The following is a 10,806-nucleotide window of genomic DNA, read 5'->3' as shown; positions in this document are numbered from 1 at the left end:
GAGAGAGAGAGAGAGAGAGAGAGAGAGAGAGAGAGAGAAATCTAAAAGATGAATTAGGGAAATTCCAAATGTAAAAAAAATCGTATGTACCTTTAAACAATTTATCTTATGGAAATGCTAGTTAATTCTGCAAGTAAAATGGACAATAATTTTTCGTGAAATTTGTCAAATTAGAAGACATTATAGGGACTGATAAGAGAAAGATTGACTTCTGTTTTATGAGCCTGAATTCCAATAGGCTGTTGCAAACAAAGAATCAAAAGACTTATACGCAGATATTCATAAAATTTATCGTCGTACAAACGAGACTGGCAATGCAAATTGTAAAATTAACTTATTTTCCCTTCTCTGATTATTAAAATCGTGAATCCAAACTCTATTGTGTAATCTATTGTTCAGTTCAGCATAAAGATTTTCAATTAGAAGTCATTTCCTATTCAAACACCATCGTGTCTGTCATGTTTGCGAGGAAGGTTATAGCCTATTCGACTACTGGGAGTGAGGCGGCAAGAGATGTCTGATGGTTCTGGTGTGGCCACACTATGTTTTGTTGCTGGCCTGCTACCCAAGTTGTGCCTCTACCTCGACGCTCATCGCCCAAGGTGTGGCCGAAGCCTGACACATTTTGCGTCACTGTCTCTTGTTAACATAACTTGTCTAAGCCTACTTGATTAGGATTTAGTACTCTATGCTCTGAGCAGCGTCTGAACAGCGATGGGATATCGGGATGACAGTTCCAATATATCTTTGGAGTTAAGCGTGTGAATAGTTAGCAAACTGTGTTCGTTGCAGTTCTCTGGTTTCTTTAGTGCGAGACTGCAAGGGTGTTGGCACTCTATTCCTTTAGGCCCGGGTCCGGAAACAGTGCGGGAGGCTTTCCTGGAATTATTTCCTACACTGATGTACATAAAATGAAACAATTAAAACGGTACTCAGTAAAGGGTCGTGAGCAGTGGACAAATATATATTCCCTAGACTAACAAATCTAAGTTGGAATGAGACACAAAATGAAATACTCAAAAATTGACAATATCTAAATTACAAGCAAAACCACGGCAAGTAATCTATTTAATAATATACAGCTTAAGGAGTAGCATATAAGAACCAACATATGCACAGTGTATTTTCTTAACATAGAAGTCTCTGCAATTTCAACAGATAGAGAATGGAAAGGGGTAACTTAAGTACTTTATGCGTGAGCTTAATACGAAAAAAGGAGTAAAAAATATTTGACATACTGACCACAAGGAATGAAAGTACTGAAAAATTTACCTTATTTAGAAATTAGACAAGCCAATATAGTAAAATATTCAAAACGCCAAATGGGAAAATATTCAGAGTGTAAAAAAGAGAAAATGATGGAAAATCCCCAGAATGAGCAAACGTACCATATACAACTGTAGGCTATAGAAAATGTGTAATATAGGGATATTAGGAAAGACATTTTGGAAAAGTAATGCATCAACATATTGAAATTAAACAGATAAGGTACTGAAAAAGAGAAGCAACACAGGATAGAAAAATGGGGTATATAAGAAAATATTAGATACCACTAAAATAAAATCTATTACTATATTAAGGGTAATCTATGGATAGGGGTATCTTTGATGAAAACAAGGGCAATAGATGGGAAGCTGCAGCGCATTACGGATGTTGAAGACAATAACCCTAGATATACAAGAAATATACCGGTGAATGAGATGGTGGAAGCAATAAGCAAAGTATTTCCAAGAATTAAGCATAGAAATAAGGCCAATTAAAATGATGAAATAGGTGAAAATAAAAGTCTAACTTAGTAAATGACATACTAAAAAATATAAAGAAGACTTGGAAAGCAAGGTGATCTTATAAATATAAAGGAAATGGGAGAAAAATGAAGAATAATACATGAATGTTAATGCTATTTAACTATTTTTTACCATTCTCTTAGGAATATGGAAAAGAAAGTGAATCATAGAACCTCAACAACCAAATGAAAAAGTCTTAAGAGAATAGTAAGAAAATTTCTATTCAGTGATGGTAATACTGGAAAGAATGAACCAATTCTTATATTAGATGTAAAGAAAAGATAAAATTATATAAAAAAGAAAACCACTTTAGGCCTACTAGGTTACTGGATCCTAGCTGTTCACTCCGAAAAATAAGTTTGCGGGCATTCAATCATATGACAACTAGGTGTAAAGCTTCTAAGCTTATACTTATTATTGTAATTAAGCTTGCTTTACTCGTAACGTGAATAGATTAATAGTAAAAATATAAATGTTTAATTACATCTCCTTCTACCTTGAAATCAATTGAGATAATATCTGGTTATCATCAGTTTTGGCAACCTATTGTAATCAGTTTGGACTTTTAAAATACATTACACAAACACTAGAGTGGCCGTTACAAGGGCTGCTCCTCGACCCTGAACAGAACAGAACCTGTCGAAGACTAGTAAGAGAGATAATTGAGGATCAGTTGAAGAACCCGTATGGGAAGTGCTGGAGCAAGAGCGTAGAAGAAATCTGCAGTAAATATGGATGGAAGTGGAAGAAATAAGAAGTTGGGGGAAAAGGACCCTGAAAAAAGAAATCAAGAAAAGAATTATAGAAAAAATAGAAGAAACTATTGAAGAAAAAAAGAAAATAATGAAAAAATTAAGATTTATTAAAGGAAATGGCCCTATGCCTTATATCAGAGAAATGTATCTGGATAAGGCATCCCTTGTGATGAAAGCAAGATTAAATATGCTCAACTTAAAAGCAAATTTCAGGGGAAAATATGATGACAATTTGTGTGATCTATGCAAAGAGGAAGAAGACACCACCGAACATTTATTTTTATGCCCAAAGTTAGAACAGCTAAAGAATGTAGAAATAAGTTTAGGTATGCTAAAAAATCCTAGCAGGGATCTGGCTACATTTATAGATAGGGCAATGAATATAAAAGAAGAGTTTAGGAAGCCCAAACTGATTACCACAACAGGTTGCCAAAACTGATGATAGCAAGGTGTTATCGTATCCAATTTCAAAGTATAAGGGAATAAAAGTAAAGATTGTGAACCTCATTATGATATTAATTTATTTAAGGCACAGATGATATAAACTTAATAAGAAGAATAAGCTTAGAAGCTTTGCACCTATCTATAAAGAGATAGAGTGCCCCCAAACTTATTTTGCGGAGTGAGCAATAAGGAACCAGGAACCAGGATTGCACATTAGAGTTACAAGCAAATAATATAAATAATAAAAGACATTATATGATATATTTGAATATAGGTAAATACATAAATAAATAGTAAAAATGTAAAATTTTCTATAAGGTCTATGTAATAGTTTCGTTATTTTGTTTATCATACTGAGCGCAACCTTGTAAACAAATCGGCACCCTTGCTTAAATGCATTGAAAAGAACATATTATGGTGTCACTTAACAATAATATAAACTGTGCACCATATACCAGGTCGAGTTCCTGAAAAAGTACTTTACATAGGGACAGCCAAGCAAAAATTCCTGTCAATTTGATCAGAAAGGAAGACTGGCGTTTCGGTTGAATCTGGAATATCGGTAGGTTAAGCTGGCTAGTTCAGCAATCAAGTTTTTTGGGGTGTTACTGTACTTACGGTCGGTGTAACCTTTCCTAGTAAAAAACAACTTTTCCCCACAGGAAAACGCCCGTTTCCATCGAAAATGACACAGCAAATAAATATTTAATGTAATATATATCTATAAACAATCGTTTTCTATGCTAGTTACCCAATATCTGGTAAATATATAACAGTATAATTTCTAGCTAAATACATAAACCATAGTTTTTCAGGTATTATTGTAGTGTATTACAGGGTAATGTAACCTAGGAAAAAAAATACTTTCTTATAGAAGAATTTTCAATATTAAACTTACCCGATAATCATGTAGCTGTCAACTCCGTTGCCCGACAGAATTCTATGGAGGGATACGCCAGCTATCACAATACTAGAAGGGGGTGTACTTACCAGCGCCACCTGTGGCCAGGTACTCAAGTACTTCTTGTTGACACCTCCTCAATTATTCCTCTGTCGTGCTTCCGACAAGACGTTCTGGGATACGCTTATGATCTTCGAGTTTGTTCACGGCTAATTGGTGAAGTATTCTCTCAGATTTCGGCTGTCGCTTTACTGGAAACCTTCTTATATTAGCTAGATAGCTTTTATATAGTCCTGATTAACGGTTAACGATCTTTTGCTTGATTTTGGAAACCCCTTTGGCTAACTCTTTGGATTCAAGATGTCTGACATTTCGCAAGCCCCCTCCCATAGACGATGTAGGTCTTGCAATAGGCGTATTCCGAAGGCCTCGGTAGATCCTCACACCGCTTGTTCTGACTGTAGGGACAGGCCCTGTCAGTTAGAAAATCGATGTGAGGAATGCGCCGGACTTTCGGAACTGGAATTTGTCCGTCTTTTAAAATATTCATCTAAGTTAGAGAGAGGTAGAGTTAGGAGGAGTTCTTCTCACTCTTCACTTTTTTCCTCACCTCATGATCCCCTACCTTTTCCTACCCCTGTAGTGGCTACCCCCGAACCTACTGTTTGCCCTCCGCCTGATATGTCTGTTGTTTTGCGTGCTATTCAGGCCTTAGGCGATAAAGTAGAGTCAGTGGTAAGTGACCATAAGTCTCTGATGGCTGAAGTCAAGGAACTTAAGGTCAAGAGTGCAGTGGGTGGAATTAGTGCCAGTGCTGTGACGAGTGCTAGTGTCAGTGCAGTGCCAAGTGCTAGTGTCAGTGCCAGTGTGGTGCGTGAGGATGCTTCTGTGCGAGCCAGTCGTCCTCCCAGTCCGGGACCTCTTGCAAGCTCCCAAGCCCAGGGGAGAAGCAATGTCGAAGGGCATAAGGGTTCGGCAGGCCTTGTTAGGCGCACTGAAGTATCCTCGGTGGTTGCGGGCGTGTCTTCCAAAGACCGTCACTCCCACCTGCAGACGATTGAGCCCGTCTTTTTCTCGTCCGCTGATCATCTGTCAGGGAAGAAACGTTGGTCTCAGGTCTCGAGACCACTTAAACGCAGAGTCCAGTCCGCGAGTGCTCAGCCAGGTTGCAGTCATTGGCTCAGCTCTGACTCGCCGCAGTCATCTGTCGACTGCACTCCGCCCAAGAGGAGTAAGGTTCTGCCACAACAGAGCTCGACTGTTAAGGCTTTACCTCAGCCTACTGTAGTTTCTGCCGACCCTAAGTGGACTCTACTACAGTCCATGCAAGCACAGCTTTCGGACTTGATGCGTGAGTGTCGGGCTGAGAGTGTTGCGCCTCCGCCTCCGCCTACACTCCCTCCGCCTGCGCTCGCTCCGCCTGCGCTCGCTCCGCCTGCGCTCGCTCCGCCTGCGCTTGCTCCACCTGATCGCAGTACCACCTGCCAGGCGTACGATGTTGAGCCACGGTCTGAGTTTGCTGTTCCCAGTGGTGTTCAACCTCCGCCTTCTTTAAGGCAACCTTTGCTATGGGATCAGGAGGATTATACCTCTCTTCCTCCGCCTCCCCTTGCTGCTCCACCAGTGGTGCTACACTCGGTTGAGGTACAACAACCTCTCCCGTCCATGAGTCAGTCTCCTCAGCTCTCGCTGCAGCGAGCTCAACCATCCACAAGGCAAGCTCCACTACACCTTGGCCTTGCGCCTCAGGAGCCTCAGCTTGCGAGACATTTACCTTGTTCTGCGCAGCCTCAACCTCATCACGCTCCGCTCACACCACAGGAACAGGAACTTGCTACTCCGCTTCCACCAACCGCTCAGCAAGTGCAACCCTTGGGTTCAACCACTCATGCTAGGAGTCAGCCTCCTCCACCCATGCGCCTTCCTTCTGCTTCGTCTTTTATTCAGCCTTTGCAGTCTGAGCCTCAGGTTCTCCCTCAACAGTCTCTTGAAGAGGAAACCACTAATATTGTTCCTACTCGTTCTGACTCTGCTGTTCAGCATTCTTGTCCGATATCTTCGCTACACTCTGGTGATGAGGCGTCTGAGGATGAGGAGGCACACCTGGATCCCTCGTCAGACGTGGATGAATCCAAGCCTTCTCCACAGTCTATTGACTTTCGTAAGGTCTTGGCTCTGCTTAGGGAGGTTTACCCAGACCACTTTGTCTCTGCTATTCCCCGCTCTCCGCCATCTGAGTTTTCGCTGGGCATACAACAAGCTAAGTCCTCCTATACTAAGCTAGTCCTAGCAAGGTCCTCTAAGAGAGCATTAAGGATCTTAGGGGAGTGGCTGCAGACTAAGCAACACCTTGGCAAAACTTCTTTCATGTTCCCGCCGACTAAGCTCACTTCGAAAGCGAGCGTTTGGTATGCCACAGGAGAAGCACCAGGCTTGGGAGTACCTGCCTCTGCCCAGGCTGACTTCTCAAGTCTGGTAGACTCGCCTCGGAGAACTGCAATGAGGCGCTCTAAGGTTTGCTGGACCTTCTCAGACCTTGATCACTTACTGAAAGGACTGTTTAGAGCATTTGAGATGTTCAACTTTCTTGACTGGTGCCTGGGGGCCCTCAGCAAGAAGACCTCTCCTGCGGACAAGGATTCTGCCATGCTATTAATGTCCTGCATGGATAAGGCCATTAGGGATGGATCTGGTGAGCTTGCGTCGATGTTTGTATCAGGGGTTTTGAAGAAAAGGGAACAGCTGTGTACCTTCCTTTCCTCCAGCATTACACCTTGCCAAAGGTCACAACTCCTTTTTGCTCCGCTCTCGAAGTTCCTCTTCCCCGAAGAGCTGGTTAAGGACTTGTCTGCTGCCCTGATACAAAAGGACACACACGATCTTGTAGCCTCATCGGCTCGTAAGTCTAAGGTTGCTACCTCAGTCCCCAAGACTTATCGCTCCCCAGTGGCTGATACCCCTGCTACGAGGTTCATACCGCCCTTTCGTGGTAGAGCCCCCAGCCGAGGAAGCTCCCGTCCAGACTCTTACAGGAGCAAGTCCAGGAAAGGCTCCAGGACATCTAAAGGAAAAAACTGACTCTCCGCATCTCCAGACAGCAGTAGGAGCCAGACTCAAGATCTTCTGGCGAGCCTGGGAGAAGAGAGGTGCAGACGCCCAGTCTGTCAGTTGGCTGAGGAACGGTTACAGGATTCCATTCTGCCTCAAACCACCTCTGACCACATCGCCCATCAACCTCTCTCCCAACTACAAAGAAGAGGACAAGAGGCTAGCATTGCACCAGGAGGTGTCGCTACTTGTGCAGAAGAAGGCAGTGGTTATAGTCCGGGACCATCAATCCCCGGGCTTCTACAACCGTCTCTTTCTTGTGGCCAAGAAGACAGGAGGTTGGAGACCGGTGCTGGACGTCAGCGCGCTCAACGCGTATGTCACCAAGCAGACGTTCACGATGGAGACGACGAAGTCGGTCTTAGCAGCGGTCAGGCAGGAGGACTGGATGGTCTCGTTGGACTTGAAAGATGCCTACTTTCACGTTCCTATTCATCCAGACTCCCAACCTTTCCTGAGATTCGTTTTCGGAAAGGTTGTCTACCAATTCCAAGCCCTGTGTTTTGGCCTAAGCACAGCTCCTATGGTCTTTACTCATCTGATGAGGAATATAGCAAAATTCCTACACTTATCGGACATCAGAGCCTCCCTCTACTTAGACGACTGGCTGTTGAGAGCCTCCACGAGTCGTCGCTGTCTGGAGAATCTCAATTGGACTTTAGACTTAATCAGAGAACTGGGTCTATTAGTCAACATAGAAAAGTCTCAACTCATTCCCTCCCAATCCATTGTGTACCTGGGAATGGAGATTCGGAGTCAGGATTTTCGGGCTTTTCCATCGGCCCCCAGGATAAGCCAAGCCCTAGAGTGCATCATGAGCATGCTGAAGAGGAGCAGTTGCTCGGTGAGACAGTGGATGAGTCTCACAGGGACCCTTTCATCACTGGCCCTGTTCGTCGAGCTAGGGAGACTCCACCTCCGCCCTCTTCAATTCCATCTTGCAGCTCATTGGGACAAGGGTTCGACTCTCGAAGCAGTCTCTATCCCAATCACCCAAGAGATGAAGACCACTCTCCTGTGGTGGAAGCACAACCTCCTTCTCAGGGAGGGTCTATCATTGGCTATTCAGACCCCCAATCTTCATCTCTTCTCAGATGCATCGGACTCGGGCTGGGGTGCGACCTTGAACGGATGGGAATGCTCGGGAACGTGGAACGAAGAACAGGGTTTACTCCACATCAACTGCAAGGAGCTACTAGCAGTTCATTTAGCCCTGTTGAACTTCAAGTCCCTCCTGCTAGGCAAAGTGGTGGAGGTGAACTCAGACAATACCACAGCCTTGGCTTACATCTCCAAGCAAGGAGGGACCCATTCGAGGAGCCTATACGAGATCGCAAGGGACCTCCTCATTTGGTCAAGAGGTCTAAACCTCACTCTGGTCACGAGGTTCATTCAGGGCGATATGAACGTCTCAGCAGATCGCCTAAGCAGAAGGAATCAGGTCATTCCCACGGAATGGACCCTCCACAAGAGTGTGTGCAACAGACTTTGGACCTTGTGGGGTCAACCTACCATAGATCTGTTTGCCACCTCCATAACCAAGAGACTTCCGCTGTACTGTTCCCCTGTTCCAGACCCTGCAGCAGTTCATGTGGATGCTTTTCTACTGAACTGGTCCCATCTCGACCTGTACGCATTCCCACCGTTCAAGATAATAAACAAAGTTCTGCAGAAATTCATCTCGCACGAAGGGACACGGCTGACGCTGGTTGCTCCCCTTTGGCCTGCAAGAGAATGGTTCACAGAGGTACTTCAATGGCTAGTCGACATCCCCAGGACTCTACCTCTAAGAGTGGACCTTCTACGTCAACCTCACGTAGACAGGTTGCACCCAAACCTCCACGCTCTTCGGCTGACTGCCTTCAGACTGTCGAAAGATTCGCTAGAGCTAGAGGCTTTTCGAAGGAGGCAGCCAGTGCGATTGCCAGAGCGAGAAGGGTTTCCACTCGTAGAGTCTACCAGTCTAAGTGGGAGGTCTTCCGAAGCTGGTGTAGAGCCAATTCAATATCCTCTACCAATACCTCTGTGACCCAAATAGCTGACTTCCTTCTACATCTTAGGAATGAGAGATCCCTTTCAGCCCCTACGATTAAAGGGTATAGGAGTATGTTGGCTTCAGTTCTCCGCCACAGAGGTTTGGACCTTTCTTCCAACAAGGACCTTCAAGACATTCTTAAGTCTTTTGAGACGTCTAAAGAGCGTCGTCTATCCACTCCAGGCTGGAACCTAAACGTAGTCTTAAGGTTCCTTATGTCACCTAGGTTCGAACCTCTCCAGTCAGCTTCCTTCAAGGACCTTACCCTCAAGACTCTTTTTCTCGTCTGCCTTGCAACAGCTAAGAGAGTCAGTGAGGTTCATGCCTTCAGCAAGAACATTGGTTTCACGACCGAATCTGCAACATGTTCTTTTCAGCTCGGATTCCTAGCAAAGAACGAACTTCCTTCACGTCCTTGGCCTAGATCGTTTGAAATACCTAGCCTCTCCAACATGGTAGGTAACGAACTAGAGAGAGTTCTTTGCCCTGTCAGAGCTCTCAAATTTTATCTTAAGAGGTCTAAACCTCTTCGAGGACAGTCAGAAGCCTTATGGTGTGCCATCAAGAAACCTTCGAGGCCCATGTCCAAGAATGGGGTTTCGTATTATATAAGGCTTCTGATTAGAGAAGCCCACTCTCACTTAAAGGAGGAAGACCTTGCATTGCTGAAGGTAAGGACCCACGAAGTAAGAGCCGTAGCTACTTCGATGGCCTTTAATAAAAACCGTTCTCTGCAGAGCATAATGGATGCAACCTATTGGAGGAGCAAGTCAGTGTTTGCATCATTTTATCTTAAAGATGTCCAGTCTCTTTACGAGAACTGCTACACCCTGGGACCATTCGTAGCAGCGAGTGCAGTAGTAGGTGAGGGCTCAGCCACTACATTCCCTTAATCCCATAACCTTTTTTAACCTTTCTCTTGAATGCTTTTATTGTTGTTTTTTATGGTTGTTACGGTAGGCTAAGAAGCCTTCCGCATCCTTTTGATTTGGCGGGTGGTCTATTCATTCTTGAGAAGCGCCTGGGTTAGAGGTTTTGTAGAGGTCCTTTAGTAGGGGTTGCAACCCCATATACTTTGGCACCTTTGGGTTGATTCAGCCTCCAAGAGGAACGCTGCGCTCAGTAAGGAAGACAAACTTAAAAAAGAGGCAGAGTAACGGTTCAATTCGACTTCCTTACCAGGTACTTATTATTTCATTGTTATTTGAGATAACTGTTATATGAAATATGGGATACTTAGCTATCCTTTAATCTTGTACACTGGTTTTCACCCACCCCCCTGGGTGTGAATCAGCTACATGATTATCGGGTAAGTTTAATATTGAAAAATGTTATTTTTATTAGTAAAATAAATTTTTGAATATACTTACCCGATAATCATGATTTAATCGACCCTCCCTTCCTCCCCATAGAGAACCAGTGGACCGAGGAATAATTGAGGAGGTGTCAACAAGAAGTACTTGAGTACCTGGCCACAGGTGGCGCTGGTAAGTACACCCCCTTCTAGTATTGTGATAGCTGGCGTATCCCTCCATAGAATTCTGTCGGGCAACGGAGTTGACAGCTACATGATTATCGGGTAAGTATATTCAAAAATTTATTTTACTAATAAAAATAACATATTACGCTCTTTTCGAAAATGACACCCATTCCCGTCGCAAATGATTAGTTTCAGATATATATATATATATATATATAATATAATATATATATATATATATATATCCTACGATAATGGGGGACCCCCAGTGGGAACTCGGAGTTTTGGGTGGGGAA

The 10,806-nt window shown here is 43.8% G+C and overlaps 1 protein-coding gene across 3 annotated transcripts in view; it reads left to right on the top strand.

Moving 5' to 3' along the window:
* The first annotated feature begins 3,179 nt into the window (after nucleotides 1-3,179).
* Polr3F (RNA polymerase III subunit F) overlaps nucleotides 3,180-10,806 on the top strand; it is a 718,140-nt gene continuing 710,513 nt past the window's right edge. Inside the window, exon 1 of one of the 3 annotated variants that reach the window (XM_068345021.1) lies at nucleotides 3,180-3,548. The gene's annotated coding sequence lies outside the window, so the exon portion shown is untranslated. The remainder of the gene's footprint in view (nucleotides 3,549-10,806) is intronic. The other 2 variants (XM_068345020.1, XM_068345019.1) reach the window with 2 other exon arrangements.

The sequence above is a fragment of the Palaemon carinicauda genome, chromosome 21 (genome assembly GCF_036898095.1).
Source record: "Palaemon carinicauda isolate YSFRI2023 chromosome 21, ASM3689809v2, whole genome shotgun sequence".
In the NCBI taxonomy this organism is placed as follows: Eukaryota; Metazoa; Arthropoda; class Malacostraca; order Decapoda; family Palaemonidae; genus Palaemon; species Palaemon carinicauda.
This window is presented reverse-complemented; position numbering and strand designations above follow the sequence as displayed.